Consider the following 18,969-nt stretch of genomic DNA (forward strand, 5'->3'; position numbering starts at 1 on the left):
GGAATGAATAGGTGATCACCGAAAAGAAGGTCTATTTTGAAGCAACAGACAAATCGTACTACAAAAATGGTATTGAGAAGTTGGAGTGCTGCTACAATCAGTGTATAACACTTGAAAAGAATTCTGAAAAAAATTTGTTTTACAATGGTAGGCCGGAGGCTTTTCAATTGACCTGTTACAAAGAGAAAAAAAATGGTTTAACTATATTCTTGGACGTAACGCAAGCTTTCAATAAAGCCAGGCATAAGGGACTCATTAAAAAGCAATAATTGAACTCTTAAACCCTTATATCTCAGCCAGCATTCTTAGAGTTAAACTAGAAGAATCTTACTCAAGAACGAAAGAAACAACAGGAGGTGAACCGCAGGGCTGTGTTTTCGGTCCTATGTTTTTACCCACTCTATATAAGAAATAAAAAATATTACCATAACTACATTGGATGATGATATTTGCTATTGAAGACAATAATGGAGAAGCAACAAGCAACCCAGACATCCGTGCATACTGAATTCAACAACAACCAAATTGTTGATATACCAATAAATATGAATAATACTGTTGTCCCAAACACTAACAATGACGGTCACTATAAGTACCTTGGGATGAATTTTAACGCAATAGTTTTGCAGCAATTTTGTACATACGTTATCTAAATTTGTGACGTCAAATCGTCGCAATGTTGTCGCATCAATTTTGAGTTTTGGTTCAATTGGGCTTTGATATACAACAAAATTCTAATCTAAATAAAATAATTGCAGAAAAATTTTGTTAAATATAATTTATTTTAACATTATAGTACATCTAAAGACTGCAGTTAATTATATAGCCAGAGTAGTTTATAAGTTAAAGTTATAACCTCTTATAACTATTGAGTTCAAGAATTTTATATACGTCTGACAACCGGACGACTTTGACAGGTGTATTCTTTTACGTATTCGAACTAATCAGACAGCATTTTGTCTCTTTTAACTAGAATAAAATAGGAAGGAAAATATTGTCTGATTCTGAAACGAATGTACAAATTGCGGCAGGCAATAGATTAAACATATTGATGTACGAAAAAACTTTAAATAAACTATAAGTCGTTGCTGTACAAACAAATATTAAAACCTATATGATCCTAATTCAGTTATGTGGATCTTTTGCGAGAAGTAATATCAACATAATTTAAGTATTTCAAAATAAAATGCTGAGAATTATTGTGATATCGCAGGAATAATTACTTACAGCGAGATCTTCGGATTCAAGTTCTCTTAGACGAAATTGAGAGATTCGCAACGAGACATGAGCAAAGACTCCCTCCCACAACCCTTAGGAGCTCATTTCGGAAATCTTCAAGCCGTTTCCCCTGGTTGAATGTAACCTCTTGGTGTAGATTATTGCCCAGAACTTTAGAAGAACATGAAGAATAATCTGAAATAAATTAATTTTTCTCCAACCCGTTATTCGATGTAAAAATTATTACTATATATAGCAACAATTGTTATTTAATTTTTAATATATGTAGTATTAATTGTATATTAAACAAAATAATACCATATTACATATTTCCCAACATTATATATCTGAACTTTTTACTTTTCGAATAATTTAGATCAAAACGTAATAATATAGACTCGACTGTTGAGCGAAATTCTTTTTCATATGACTATTGGTTCATTAGACCGTATTTCCCACGGATTTGTACAGTTTAAACAGAGAAAAAAAATGGTCATGAAATGCCCATAAGCGTCAAACAAACCCACCAAAGCGGAACTTCGTATTCAACGACTTCCTTTTTAAATCAAGATCGTCTTGTGTGTATTAGTTCGCGTGGTGATTTTTTGTTGTTTAACGTATAAGAAAATGGTGAGTTTATTGACATCATTGTCGCGCTTTATATGGAAGTCACCGAATGTAAATGATTATTCTGTCACTACCTAATGGAGTAACCATTAAATATATGTATTTCGGTTCTTTTTGGTAATTAGTGAGGTTCTGATGTATTCTTGATTGTGTCATTTAAAGTATTGAGGTGCGGGTATCTATGTATTCATTCTAGATACATTTTTAGAAATAGAAATAACTTCTACAACATTTCCTTTGTAGAATCCTCTGTTCTTCTAATATATTAATAAAATTTGATGATTATTATTTATAATTTCTTAGGAAAAAGTATTTTTAACAATCTGCAAAATTGTTCAGTAGATTTCCAGCATTTTCTGGGGGATTGTTGTGATGTTGAACATTGGCTTTAGCCCCTGTAGGGCCGGTTTGGTTGATGCAGTGGTAAAGGCGACAGGACGGTCTACTTACTGTTGCGATAGTTGCGTGTTCTAATCCTGCTGGCGCATGATCGTAAATTTATGTTTGTTATTATTTAAAATTTGTGATTGCTCTAGGCAAGCGTGTAAAATCCGTCAAGGAAAATGATTCCAGTCACGCCAGTAACCAGACTGGGTAAGGACTCCTGAAGAAAACTAAATCTCAAAAAATAAAATACAATATAACCTTGAATTCACTAAAAACAAACAGTCTTTATGCGAAATAGGTTACGAATCAAGATCAGCTTGTTGTTATCAGAGATCAAATATGCGAAATGTATAAAAGCAGTAAGTAGTTTTTTCAATCGAAACATAATTTAGTACAATTATTTCAGAGAAAATTGTTTGTCTTGAAAGTGCCCATAAAAAGCTGAAAGATATGCAGCAATTTGGGGGATGTTGAACACCCCTTCATACAGTGTTGGGTAATATAGGATTTAAGTGGTGTAAAGATAATCATAGTACACTGGTGGAGAAGATCCCAACAATTGCATCAACAAAGACTGCAATTAAGGAATGGCTTAAAGCACATAAAATAAGTTTTGAAGAAACCATGTTAAAGAACTATTTCGAATTGTTTCTTGGTTTCTAAATATAAATGAAACGTTTGATTGCGTTTTTTGAAATGTACTTTTCTTTAGAAATAAGCCCGAAAAAAGATCTAAAGTAGATGAGATGGCTGAACAATATGGTCACGTAGTATTACGACTACTCCTCCCTATCACTCCCAATCATTCAATCCAATCGAGTTGATATGGGGGGTAGCAAAGACTTATTATAATAGACATACTGTTCGAGAAAGATATTCCATCAATAACTGTTTGGATATGTAGAAGGAAGCATTATCGATCATAACACCTTCGGTTTGGATGACTCTATAAGACATACAGAGGAGGTAATTGACAAACGATGGAATCGTGAACATGTCTTAGACAGATTGGAAATTAACAGTTTAGTGATCGGCTCGGAATGTGAAAATGACTCAAGGAAACTCAAGGAAACCAGGATATGTGATAATGTTGTGCATTCCTGAGTGATGAGAGTGGAAACAACTAAAGGTATGTACATAATTAATAGAATATAACCGTAGAAAATGGTATTGTAGGAGCGTGAAAGAAGAAGCGTATGAGGAGATAATGAATACCAACTGTTTTGTACATGTGGTAAATGCATTAAGCAGAATTCAGTGATTAATTTTATCAAGAATAGTGTACACATGTAGTAGCAAAAGAAATAAGAAATACAGTGATATCGAGATGACTTGACAAGTAAACACAACAGCGAAGGAAATAAGTACTAAACGTAAAAAGGTAAATATGCTCTCGAATGAAAGTAAAATGCATTACTTTGATATATAATTGTTAACTAGGTAGATTAGGCCTCCAGGGGGATGCCACTACATAAAATACGCGCCTAGATCTCTACTTCATGGGTGGTGTGGAAAAGAGTCCTATGTAAATATAACAAAACAGCTCTAACCTACGAACTATTATACCTGTGTTCTTAATTGTAGTTTTAACTCCTTCGATAATAATCATTGGATGTAGTATAATGTTAAAATAAACTATATATATTTGATAACATTTTTGTTTCATTATTTTATTTAAACTAGAATTTTGTTGTACGTCAAAGCTAAACTGAACTAAAAAACTATATCAAGGATATATTCGTTAGACTTTCTATATACATATCGTACAAGAGAGCGATCTGATGTTAATCATGCGATGCTCCCATCCACAAACCAGTTTAATAACAATTTGGAACAAAAGGAGGCAATTTCGCCGGGGGGTTTCCGCTGGAAAACCGTTTCGATTTTCCGGATTTTCCGCGACGGTTGAAAATGCTCAAAAACGTATTAAAACCAAATCGAGTTTGGGTATTCAAAGACAATTATTACTAAAGCAATTAGTTCGGAAAATATAAAGTCAGTGGCGGCTCTGATCATTCACATCATCGATGATCAAGAGGCCTTTTGTTTTTATCTTATTTACTCAGAATATTTCGGCTTATAAAGTAGTTTTAAAGGTTTTTTTATGCTCATGAAGTCTTGCTGTGCATATGGTGGGATAAACAAAGTACAAAATGCTGAAAGCAACTAAAATCGTTACTACGGATGTTAATTTAACACATTAAATGACGTATTGTTGCAAAAAAAGCACCAATAATAGCGCAAGTCATTCAACTCTTACACGACAGCGCTCGATAAATGGTGGCAAAATTTCTGATGGTTAAAATGTTGAAGCACCAACGGGAAGTATTACCGCATTTAGCACACTCACCCGACATTGCGCCTTCTGATTACTATTGGTTCGGATTGATGCAGTATGGCTTGACTAACATGGTTTCGAAATGTTGAAGTGCGAAAAAATTGATGATTATCCATGCCTCTTCTTGGCTAAGAAATTCGCTCTTTCCTTTTCAATGATCCCAGAGTGAGAAGAAAGCCACATGATAGTTTTACCGCTCCTTTCCATTAACGTATATGTTACTTAATCAATTATATTTATCAATATTAAATTTATTACTCATTGTAAGCTACTTTTTGACAAATACAAATACGTTCAGTGGTGGATAAGCTGAAAAGGATACCGGACCCAGTGCGCCTGTACATTACATCCCCCTATATCTTTTCAACCGAAAACAGTCGAAACAGTCGATAGTGAAAAAACTAGTAATTACTATTTTCTGTCAAATGCACTATCCGATTGTTTTATTCAATTCCTGATGTCAGACGAAGATATACGAACCATTTCCTGTATAAATCGTGAGAGAGGAAAGGACGGAGATAATTGTTAATTTAAAATGTGCTAATATTTTCCAATAATAATCCAAAAATAATTACTGAATGCTATTAACGTGCAATTAATAATTTCGTTATAAACGAACTAAAATTACTTTTATATTTGAATGTTCTGTGGATTTATAAAAAGAATGGACTTTTTCTATGGAATGAAATAATGTCCCACAAATGTTTTATCGTGTTTTAATATGTTTTAATTACTATTTTTAAATAATATATTATAAGAAATATAATAATAACAATAACAATACAAAGAACTTAAACAAATCCTAAACACTAAAGACGTACAATAATCGTATTTATCATAAATAAAAATTAAACATATATGTATATGTATATGTATATATATATAAATCGAAAAGTATACCGGACCCAGTGCGCCTGTACATTACATCCCTCTACATATTTTCAATGTCGATCAATTTTTTTTTGTCGACCGAAAACAATTGAAACAGTCGATAGTCGCAAAACAGTCAAAAGAGTCAATAGTCAAAAAACTAGCGACTGTTCGACTGTTTTATTCATTTCCTGATGTCAGACGAAGATGTACGAACCATTTCCTGTATAAATCGTGAGAGAGGAAAAGACGAAGATAATTATTAATTTAAAATGTGCTTATATTTTCCAATAATAATCCAAAAATAATTACTGAATGCTATTAACGTGCAATTAATAATTTCATTATAAACGAACTAAAATTACTTTTATATTTGAATGTTTTGTGGATCTATAAAAAGAATGGAATTTTTCTATGGAATGGATAAATACCCAATAAATGCTTTATCGTATTTTAATGTTCTAATTGTTATTTCCAAATAATATATTATAATAAATATAATAATAACAATAACAATACAAAAGGACTTAAACAAAACCTAAACACTAAAGACTAAAGTAATCGTATTTATCATAAATAAAAATTAAACATATAACTACTAGAGTTTTTTAAATAAAGAAAATGCTTTATTCATTGTTATTGAAAGAAAATATTTTTAACAAATATCGAGAGAGTAATCGAAATATTACCTTTTATTGCCATAAAAACAGTCAAAAGTATTTTACTATTTATTATTCACAATTTTAAACTTTCAACAAGAGTAACTAAAACTACACGACTGAAACAGTCGATAGTCGATTTAAGTCGACAGTTCCCAACACTAGTTTAAATGTATAGAATTTTGGCGAGAAACTTTGAAATCTCATAGATTGTGCGCTTGTTCGATTTTTTAAACTATGGCATCGGCAAACAATTGAAGATCATCGTTCGGCTTATAATGATTTCCAATTCCCTGAGATGCTGGCAAAAGAATCCACGCGACGCTGCTGACTGCAACGAATCCGCGGTAGTTCATCTAATAAAGACCATTAGAGCGGAAAAATCGTTTGTGTCCGCTACCACAAAGAAAATTCGGGAAAATTGTTTCAGCGCTTTTCAGCCTTCTGGAAAAATTAAACTACTTATATTCAATACGTATGCAGCAGCTTTGCCGGCCGATGCTCCAGCATATGAGCGCCTGTTTCTTTTTTTCATCGTTTTTATTTCCATATAGAAGTAGACGGGCGGGCGAAGTTTCCTTTGTTATTCACCAGCTGGCCTGAGTAATAGATCATTAGATAATAAATAAAATTTATTTTATTTGTTATATTAAGCGATATCATTGGTAGAAATGCGAAATATTAATGTAAATGTTATACAACTTAACCTAACTGTTAAATTCAATGATTTTGATATTTATCTACACAAAAGATCAGTTTTTCATTTAGTACTTTTTAATTATTTAATATATATAGATGCTAATCGCGGAATTCTCAAAGCTGAATATCAAAATTCATCATTTTTGTTATTTAACATGAGGAAACCTGCTTTTAAAGCTCATCATATACAATTTGCAATTCACAGTGATGTTATCCCATCATATCTCAATTATCTTATAGGCCTATTTCACTGCCACCTGCAATATCAAAACTATTTGAGAAACTAATATTTGAACGTGTTAAAAATTTTGTAATAATACCAGATTTCCAATTTGCTTTTCGAAATCACCATTCAAGAATCGATCAAGTGCCCAAAAAAGCACATTTTGGCATCAAATTACGGCTATACGATGAAAGAAGAAATTTTCTTATACTTAGGATTTTTTTAAAAATAGTAGAAATCCAAAATTTATTATAATTTTCTTCTTTATGGTAGGAGATTGTACACATTACATTACACCAAATATTAACTAAACTGGTATAATAAAACAGGTCAATTGAAAAGTTCCCGGCCTGACACATATATAGCGCTACTAGAATTAAATCCATATGTTTTTTGGTTAGCCCTAACCCTCAAAAGAAGCATGTATAAATTTGACAGCTTTCGGATCATTAGTTTGTGAATTATAGCATTTTCATTAAGGCATATTACCTTTGTTATTTTGAAAAAAAACATGCATAAAAAGAAATTTGGCGTTTTGATAAAATATTGGTTTTTGAGGGGAAAAAATACAGGTGAAGCAAATACGTCTAGACGTCGTAAAGTGAGCACCGAAGACGGTGAACGCAGTGGACGCCCAAAACGGGCTGTTAGCGACGAAAACATTTAAAAAATCCGCTAAATGATTTTGTATGACCGTAAGTTGAAATTGAATGAAATAGCAGACACTCTAAAGATATCAACTGAACGTGTATATCATATCATTCACAAGTATTTGGGTATGAGAAAGCTCTGTGCAAAGTGGGTGCCGCGCGAGCTCACTTTTAACCAAAACCAACGACGAGCTGATAATTAGGAGTAGCGTTTGAAGATGATCAAGCATAATAAACCCGAGTTTCGTCGATACGTGACCATGGATGAAACATGGCTCCACCATTTCACTCCGAAGTCCAATCGACAGTAATCCGAGTGGACTGCACAAGATGAATCAAAGCATAGCATGGGAAAACGCAACAGTCGGTTGGCAAGATTATGGCGTCTCTATTTTAGGATACGCATGGAATAAGTTTTACTGACTACCTTGAAAAAGGAAGGATTACCAACAGCGACTATTACATAGCGCTATTGGACGGTTTGAAGGACGAAATTGCCGAAGAGCGGTCGTATTTGAAGAAAAAGAAAGTGCAGCTTCACCAATACAATGCATCGTGTCACAAGTCCGTGAAAACGATAACAAAAATCTATGAATGCTTCGAATTGCTTCCTCATCCACCGTATCTTTCAGATCTGGCCTCCAGCGACTATTTCCTGTTCTGAGATCTCGAAAGAATGCTCGCTGGGAAGAAATTTTCGTCGAACGAAGAGGTGATCGTCGAGACTGAAGCCTATTTTGAAGCAAAGGACAAATCGTACTACAAAAATGGTGTCGGAATGTTGGAGGGTCGCTATAATCAGTGTATCACCTTTGAAGCGAATTATGCTGAGTAAAAAAACTAATTTTGCCAAGGAAATGTGTTTTAATGTGGTAGACCGGGGACTTTTCAATTGACGTGTTAACTAACGTATGGTATAAAATGTTTCGGAAAATTATGTTTAAAGTTTTTTGTTAAAAGTCGCTTCACTAAGATAGCTATATGTCGGAAATATCCTTCAATAATTTCAATCGATGATCAACATGATAAATACTTCTGATTAATGAAGTATGATATATATCATACGATCAACTGCAGAAAAAAGAAAAATTAAAAATTGTCTGGTGGTTTTATTTTATTGATGGATATAATTTCAAGAGATAGTTTACATATATAAATGTATTTAAAAAATCCAACACAGAAAGCACGTTAATTATGAGTTTTATTTCAATCCATTGACTGATTTTATTTCTGATACGAAATGAACGCGGCCCTGTCTCCGAACACAAACACGCATGATATAATACAATTGAATTTTGCTGCGGTCACTGTAGGAGCACAAGTTGGCACCGCTCATTCGTAAAAAGAGATCTGGCTCACTATTTTGAGTTTAACATTAAATTATTACGTTGTTGCCACTGTTCGTTTGTGATCAGCTAATTAAATATTAATTATATTTTTTTCATTTTTAATATTCGCTTCGTCGTCGTATTCGTGTAATTTTAGTAAATAAATTATGAGCCGTATTTGTTAATTGCTTCATCAACATAATGAGTTATTGCCAATAAATAACAGAATGGATTTCTTGTTAATCGAGTGACAACTTGTTTTCTTTGTAAATTTAAGCTTTTGGCTTTCAAAACATTGCCTATATGTAGGTATTATTTTTTCCTTTACTTTAGGTAACATTTGGATGTCATGACATGAAGAACAAAGAAGAGAACTAACATGAATTACTACATTATTTGTTCGAGATATATTATGTACTAGCGACCCGCCCCGGCTTCGCACGGGTGCAATGCTGATACTAAATTAAATACACTACAGAAAAAATATGAACGTTGTATATAAAAACATAGCGGCCCGCTCCGACTTTGCACGGGCATAAAATATATATGCCTATGTCACTCAATAAAAACATGATTAAAATCGATCCAGTATTTTGGTTCATTCATTACTGCCCTTGGCCTGCACGCATTAAATTTGGAGTAAAACAATTCCTCTTCCCCTATACTTACTATGAAGATTTCCTGCTATCTTTCGAATATCTAAATTCATACAATTTTTATTACATTACATATTTTTAAACGCAAATTTTAAATTTGTAATATCTCCGAAAATATTTGTTTAATTTACATGCTGTAAGGAACCATATTGATCTATATTAATTGCACACTGTATTTAAGGTACTTAATTCGATAAGGATTAATGCCGTATTGCTTAAAATAGCTTCGTAAATAAGCCATTTTCTCACGTAAAAAGTAAACAATAAAAATGGTTAATGTGGGTTATCCCTAAAAGATAAACATATACCATCGCGGACTTTTTTGTAGACCTTTTTATGGTGTACAATACTGTAGTACATTAATTTGATCTAACTCGTAGGGTTAGGCAGCGTTTTTGCTAATTGCTAAATAAGCCTAAAAAAATAGGTTAATTTACGACATCACGTTAGAAACCTCTAAAATTAGCAATGTTGCCTTAGTATATTATGCATGTATTATACATATAAACTTTCCTCTTGAATCAATCTATCTATTGAAAAAAACCGCATCAAAATCCGTTGCGTAGTTTTAAAGATTTAAGCGCATATAGGGATATAGGGACAGAAAAGGCGACTTTGTTTCATACTATGTAGTGATTACTCATAAGTTCTGTGGATTTTTAATTTAAACTAAAATGTAAATTATGTAGTATCCATAATAAATTATCAATTGCAACGATTCTTGTTACTAAACAACATTAAAAGGAATAAAGGGTTTAAGATGGTGAAATGTCAGTTCGGAATGACTGTATGTTCACTGTATGTGTCTTTCAAGCACTTCAAAGCAAATGATTGCTTGTTTCTTCGGAATAACTGGACATCTGGCCACCTTAACTCTACAGCAACGTAGACGATGAATTCTGAAAGAACACAACCTTTTATTTAACCAAAAGTGTTTCGTGTAATACTAAAAAAACGGCGAGAGCATTATTCATCATGGAAAGGCAAGTTCTCACACGTTGGTTGAAACAATTACCTATTTAACTGACGAAGAGGTCGACTTGATGAGTCATCCTCCGTCTAGTACTGATTTGCCTTCAAATAACTATCTTCAACATTTTATTCCAATAAAAGTACGTCATAGATGACGTCATATATACTGTGAGATTCAACAAAAGTTGGTAAAAAAGGCAAAAGTTATAGTTACGTTTGATTAAGGTTTGCTAGTCATATATTTTTTAACAATTCATTGCAAATATATTTTTCTTCTTGTTGGAACCATGAATAGTTCTATTCATGTTAATATAAGTCCAATTATCATGGAGATAATAACCATAACATGCTTTTACTCTGGTTTGAATAACAGCTCTTAAAGAACATGGAGGAATATTCATTTATTTTTATTGCACCATGCAAAAGCGCAATGGTGGAAAAGATCCCAACAAGTGAATCGAAAAAGGCAGTAATTAATGAATGTAATTTAGCTTGCAAGGCATAAATTAAGTTTTGAATGTGCCATTTTAAAGGATGAACTATTTCAAATTGTTAGTCGGATTGTAATTGTTATAATTTAAATGATTAATTGCTTATATGTAATTTACTCTTTTAAAAATGGTCTTGAATAAATATAATAGTATAGACAAACAGTAGATTGGATGGTTGAACATTATGGCTACAAAGTTATTATATATTCCTCTATTACATTTGTTATATACATTGTTAATTAGGTAAATTAAGTCTGCAGGGATTCTACTACATAAGAGAAGCGTCTAAAAGACAAGCTTATACGAGGGTTACTATTTATATTCCGGTAATAGGAAAAAAAATAGTTAAGCTGCGAATATATTTTTCAAAGTACACGTGACGATGATCGATACACTTTTGCATACGCTTAAACCAATTTTCAAAGCATTTATTCCATTCCGAATGAGGTATCTTCGAAACATGATTTTGTGTTGCCAATTCTCGAAATATAAATAGTGACCCTCGTGGATAGCGTGGAAAATAGTTCAATGTAAATATAATAAACAACTCTAACCTACAAACTTTATAATGTATAAGTAAACTGTATAATTAAGTGTAGTTCGATGATATATGCATTAGATAAACTATAAAGTTAAAATAAATTATATTTGATCAGATTTTTGTTTTTATTATAAATATATATTTCTATTATAAACTAAAAGTCAAATTTGATACGGTAATATTGGGACGCGGTGACGATATAAATTTAGTGACGTGAATTGGTTGTTTTATTAGATAGACTATAAGTTTCCTGGGCAATACACTTTTTTAGGTGCAAAATTTGAAGAAATTCTGAACTATTTCTGACAGGTAGAGTCATTTATTGTTAAATAGCGAGAACTTCCATTAATATATATTAATTACCGATGATATTCAGTAACAATTTTTCCGCAGATGTAATTATGTATTTTCTATTGATGCATCGTTATATTCAACATTTTTTAATTAGCATTCTCCGATCGTCACCAGCTCAACTCCAGATTTAAATCGAACAATTCGACGCCTCGCATCGCGCCCGGCCGGACTTGGCAACATCGATGCAACCTCCCCGGACCCCCTGAATAATATATAACATTACTCTCTCTCCGTGTATTTATCTAGGTGGCCAGGAAATTTTAATTAATATTGTTAATTGGAAACGTCTAGATGGACAAAATAATAACCGACTATTCGCCGGGGAATTCTCAAATATATATGCGTGTACGGACGCGAGATAGAAAAGGAGAAGAAAGAAACGGACCGTGGAACGATGCGAGGCGACGGGCGCGACAGAGACGGCGATACACGTGACGGGCATTAAATAGTTCAGATGCAGGAACTGTACGGTGTTGTCGGGGGGGCCGTGGAGGAGGACGGGGAGCCGAAGGTGGGTGGTAGTTGTCTAGTGTGGCAGGAGGAGAAGAGGGGGGGGGGACTCGCGCGGTGCAGGAATTTATCGAATAATCATTTGCATAATCCAATCTGGCTGCGTTTGTTTTCTATTAGCGGAGATGGGTCTTTCGAACGGTTAACTATGTTAAATTGCTACTTGTACATTTGAACTACTCGTATCTTTTTTGAAGTATGCAATTAGCTATGTATTTGCAGAAAATTCGAGATATTCGCTGTATTCTGACATAATTCGTTATAGCGTCATCGGTCAACTGTAGACCCATTCGGTATAACGACAGCAAGGTCTCCATAGGTTCTATACTGACCCTTTTATGTTCTATCTCAGTTCAGGTGTGTCTGCGGGTCAGTTATTATTGGGAAGCTCATTTTAAACTCATAGAGAGTAAATAGGGTTTTTCGTATATTACCCGTCCCATTCAGTTGTAAATAGAAAGGCGAGAAGTGAGTATCTAAATATATAGAGTCTTTGTTTAAGTAGTTTAAAATTATTTAAGATGGAATCTATTGAACAGTGTAAAAATAGAACCTTTTGAGTTTTTCTGAACGGACTTCTGAACCATAACAATCAGTGATAGTCTGAACAGATGCCTTCAACAAAGAGCCCAGACAATCTATTTTCATTGTTTGTCTTTTAGTTATAAAATTCTATTAAATGAAGTGTAGCAATCATCTAGCAATAGCCTACAATATATCCTAAAATATGATTTTAGAATATATTTTTATTTTAAAATCATGTTACAGCAACTAACGGTCACGCTGATTTGTTTGGACCTACCTCCATTCATGGACTCATAGTCCCCAAAGAAGTAAAAAAGTTCGTTTTAGCTGTATTCTTGACATATAGGAGGGTAATAGTATGAACTACCTTATAAATGACAGTATTTTTAAGGCACTGGTAACAGATCAATTGAAAAGTCCGCGGCCTAACATAGTTTTTTGTTAAACATAATTCCCTTCAAGGGTGATACGCTGATTATAGTAACCCTCCAACTTTTCGATACCATTTTTGTAGTTCGATTTGTCCTTTGCTTCAAAATATGACTCAGTTTTGGCTATCACCCCTTTATTCGACGAAATATTCTTCCCAGCGAGAATACTTTTTTAAGATCTGAGAACAGGAAAAAGTCACTGGTGGCCAGATTTGGAGGATTCGGTGGTTGAAGAAGCAGTTCAAAGCCCAATTCATGGATTTTGCCATCGTTTTAACTGACTTGTGTTTGTGTTTTTCGGATTCAAACGGTACAATAACGCTATGTAATGCGCTGTTGATTGTCCTTTCTTTTTCAAGGTACTCAATGAAAACTATTCCATACGTATCCCAAAATAAAGATGCCATAACCTTGCCAGCCGACTGTTGATTTTTCCCACGCTTTGGAGCGGGTTTATCGTGTGCAGTCCACTCGGATGACTGTCGATTGGACTTCGTAGTGAAATGATGGAGTCACATTTCATCCATTGTCACATATCGATGCAAAATGTCGGGTTTATTACGTTTGATCACCTTCAAACATCATCGACTCGTCGTTGTTTTGGTCATAAGTGAGCTCGCGAGGCACCCACTTTGCACAGAGCTTTCTCGTACCCAAATATTCGTGAATGATATGATGTAGATGTTCAGTTGATATCTTTAGAATGTCTGCTGTTTCATTCAATTTCAATTTACGGTCATTCAAAATCATTGAATGTGAATTTTTGTAATGTTTTCGTCGGTAACAACTTCTTTTGGGCGTCCACTGCACACTTCACGCTGCTGGGCTGAACACTGCACGCCTTTGGTGCTCATTTCACCATGTCTAAAGTTAGCATACCAATCCTTGATGGTTGATTTTCCTGGAGCAGTGTCCGTAAACTCGGCATCAAGCGAAGCTGCATTTTTTCCCTTTAAAAAAGCAATATTTTTCAACACTTAAAATTCCTTTTTATCCATTTTTTCACAATAACAAAAGTTGCTTCACTCAAAATGCTATAATTCACAAACTAATAATCCGACAGCTGTCAAATTAATACACGCATCTTTTGATAGTTCGGGCTATCTAAAAAACATATGCATTTAATTCTAATAGCTCCATCTATACGTCAGGCCGGGGACTTTTCAATTGATATAATATATTTTCCATATTCATAACTTTTCAATTTATCTGTTAGAAAGAATAAAACTGAAGAAGATATACTTAATCCAGTATACTTAAAACAAAATATCAAGAAATTTGTTCTCAATAAAAAGGCTTTATTTCATGTGGTAGGCGAAAATATAGGCGACACCTACATATATTAAACCTGGCATATATCATTCTTGTTTCGAACGCATCAACTGCCTCGCAGGAGATGTTTAACAGTTGCTATTACCGTATTTTGGTAGTATCAGCCCTTAGAGGAACCTGAACACTCATAGCAGAACATCTTGAGCATTTTAAGCATCTCGATATACTGAGGTCTTGCGACTAGAATACATTAAATTGATTTCTACCTGTTGGTTTATTTTTAGTTACTCCATTAAAGATAACTTAGACTTGAAAATGTTTTGAAACTTTTTCTGCTCTTATATAAAATAGTAGAACTTTCTGGTATCACAATGTTAGTGTCAAACTAGCAGCATATTGTCAATTATTTTTGGCTTTATAGCATGAATTTCTCTGTATAAAAATAATATGCTTCTTTGTAGTTGTTTCAAATTACTTACCAGATTCACATTCCTTTAGTTCTAAAAAATTTTCTTCTTTCCAGTGAGGCTAACCTTTGAAATCTGGTAGGTCTTTTTGAGGCTTCTAACAATAGTCTGCTATCATTGAGACTCCATTTCCTTTAACATATTTTCATTTAATGTCTTACGGAAATCTCTCAACTTGCTCTTGATTCACGTCTTTCAAATTTTCCGGAGGAAAATCGAGATGGAAATGAAGAAAATATACTTTTAAATTCACTAAGCAATTTGAAATGTTTTCAGCACTCTTTTGGCGATTTGTTTATATTCGGGGTCCTTATGATTGCCAAAATATAATGCTATAACTTCCTTAAAAGCACTTTTCCCAAAATAGAAGATCCCACATAGTTGTAATGAATTGTGGTTGAATCATAAGATCTCTAATGTCTGACTCGACAAAAACACCTTCATTTACTCTTTGCTTTTGAGAGACCTGGAAATTTTGCAACAATATTTAAAGCAATCCCAAATTTTCCGGAAGTGGTTTTGCAAAATGATTCATGAACCCCCACTTTGTGGGCAGCGGTGGTAAAAGAACATTATATGGAGGTACCAATGTTGCTTGGAGGACATTATTTTCATCAACTTTAAATCTTCTCAGCGATTAACTTATTGTCTTCTCGGTCTCGTTTTTGTAGGTATGGAAATTAACACATAAAAACCGTTGTTGTAAAGCAGAATTTCTTTAAGGCTTCTTTTGATGATTCAATGAGAAGACGCTATTATTCTATATCGTATTGGAGCTCAAAAGCATCCGTCAAACCTTCAATATTGGTGTAACAACTCTTTTGTCGAAGTGAATTTTTTATAACGACATATAAACCAGGATGAAGACTCCTGGCACAAGTAACTTCCATATTATTTTATTTATAGGCATACCAAAATGCCTATAAATTAGCTTTTTTGTTGTAGACACGTGTAATTTCTTATAAATAAGTTGCTATTAAAGATATGATAGAGGTTTCTTGGTGTTCATTACTTCGATGCCTTATTTTTCCGAGATATTCTAAAGATTCCCCCGGGACATTCTTTGACGACATGCCGGAACCGAAAGCGTCCGGATCGAAACCCGGTTTTTTATCGCAAGCCTTTTCGGACTCGACATCGACCACCAGACTATTTATTACCCTCGGGGTTCGACTAGCACCGCATCCCCGCCACCGCCCTGCGCGATCTGATTAGATCTCCGAAGCTGAAGCGGTCAAAGCGAACCTATTAACACTCCCGTATGGGTCCCCATCTTTCATGTTTTCTTTCCGAGGATGGAACGTAACGCGTCTCTCTATACGTGTATCTTTTCCACACGAGTGGAAAATTATAAAGGTCGCATATACGTCGCGTCTCTTTTAATATATTCATGAGTTATGGTCGTCAGATCTGGACGCGGAAATAGAGACCTCCAGCGTGACGGAGGGCGGTCTTTGGGAACGTTAATATCGATGCTGACACCGATGTGGTTCGTTAACATATTAGATCGATCGATGTTCGTTGAAGTTGGTAAAGACTGAATCTCTCTTATCTTTCCATAGGACCTAGTTTTTAGGATATGACCTTAAATTTTAAACATTTTCAGATTTTTTAAAATTATTCAGTAATATAAATAAGTAGGGACAAGAAGAGTAGGCATTTCAACCATTCTTGGTTACTGGCCAAGAACTCACAGCCGGAATAAAAGAATACTTTAAATCATCTAGACATGTAAATGTGTCTACCGTTGATCCTAACAAGGTTCTGAGGGAAACAAGAATTCCCAAGGCAGGAAAAGTATCACGCTAAAATCTTGTCTCTTTTGAAATATATACCACACAAGGGAATCATAAGTAAAGTCGAAAATTGCCAAATAGTAAAGGATCTATAAGCTCCTAACCAGTAATTGGTAAACTAATGGAAAAATAATTCTAAATTAAATGAATTACCGCCTGAACAACATTATTTAGACTCTGAAAGGATTATGGAACAACCGAACAACTAAATTGCACTGTAGACGTCATCACTAGCTGAGTGGAAACTGGACTGTACTGCTCTGCTCCTTTTTGGACATGAGTTAAGCCTTTAACAAAGTCTGGCATAATGAACTAGTATACAAACTAAAGAAAATGCTTTTACATACATATTATTACATGCTCTCAATGCTTACCGCAATTGAGGGAGCTTCATGATTAAGTATGATGATGACATTCCACTTTGCACGAACTACATTCGGGTATCCCATAGGGTAGCGTACTGGGACCGGTGTTGTACCTGACATACACTGCGGACCATCCAACTAGTGAGAACACAATAACTTCGACCTACGCTGACGACTCAAAAACTGCATCGTTGCAATGTTAATATCATCTAAATATAATGGAAAAATGGTTTAACCACTGGTCAACAAAGGCAGACCAACTCAAGTCCACTCAAGAGAAACCTACCCATCGGTAAAATTATATAACGAAAACATTCCACAAGAGGAACCTGAAAAATATATGGACCTTTATTTGGATCGTAGACACATCTGAACCAAGAGTAAACAACTAGACAGCAAGCTTCAAAGTGTTAATTAGTTAACTGGTCGTCACTCCAATTTAAGCGATGAGAACAAAATGGTAAACATAAATTCATCATCAAGCTAATTAGAAAATACAACGTTCAACTATGGGACAGATCTAGAACCATCAATATTGAGAAGTTGGAAAGGTCCCAGAGAAAGGTTTTTATGAACATGCTCAATATTCCTCAAGCGTCAGTTTCATCATGAGTATTATATTTATCAGTATCAGTATAATCAGTATAGCATAAAGTATCAGAGGAGACTTATCATATACAGATGCGTAGGTCCAGTTCGTTCAGATAAAGCGCTAGTTGGTAAAAGGATAATTTAATATATATATATATATATATATATATATATATATATAAATGAAATGAAAATTTTTTAATTCTTTTGAGTAACTTTTTAGTGAATATGGGGGGCTTTATCAACGCAGATAATTGTTAGAGTATGTAACACCCGAAGAATAAGACAGTTGGGATAGAAATTTATTGCGCTTGGATTTTGTATTTTGTTTTGTTTTCTTCTGTTGTAGCTATTGCTACAATTTTATATCCCAATTTCGATTCTTTGTTCACTTTTGACTTCACTCATTATTTCTAGATTCCACTTACGATGCATTGTTTCAATAACAATAGTTTCAGCTTCAGATGGTGACAAAAATTACGTTTTTAACCAAAATCTGTATCAAAGGATAACGTTATATTTCATATATCATGTTGTTTTTTGATGTATCCATAGGAACATCGCTCTTAAAAAGAGCGTTTAAGTAGACCGTTTGAATAGAATACACAATAATCCTACTAAAAACGGCTAGTTAGTTAAGTTGGTTTTCAAAGAGATAAATATAAATTCATTATATAAGATTTTACCTAATGTTAAAAAAACTTTTCAATTGACATTCTTAAAAGATTGATTTATCAGTCAATAGTAAAGCCAATTTGGACTTATGGGTTTACGATTAAGTTCTACGATTCATTACCAATGCTTATTGCTACGTAACCAACGAAAAGCTGCACGATGGCCTCGGTATCACATGGTTATTCGAAGCGACATAAGATTTCAACTTAAAACATGAAATAAGGTTGCTAAATTACAGTAACGTGGAAACATCACAGCTACTATAGGATTGAAGCGAACCGAACCACAGGAACTTGATTAGTGTAGTCCTAACTTTAGCTTAAG

This window comes from Rhynchophorus ferrugineus, unplaced genomic scaffold (genome assembly GCF_030347505.1).
Source record: "Rhynchophorus ferrugineus isolate W39M unplaced genomic scaffold, kcgeb_rfMv2 rfM3, whole genome shotgun sequence".
Taxonomy (NCBI): domain Eukaryota; kingdom Metazoa; phylum Arthropoda; class Insecta; order Coleoptera; family Curculionidae; genus Rhynchophorus; species Rhynchophorus ferrugineus.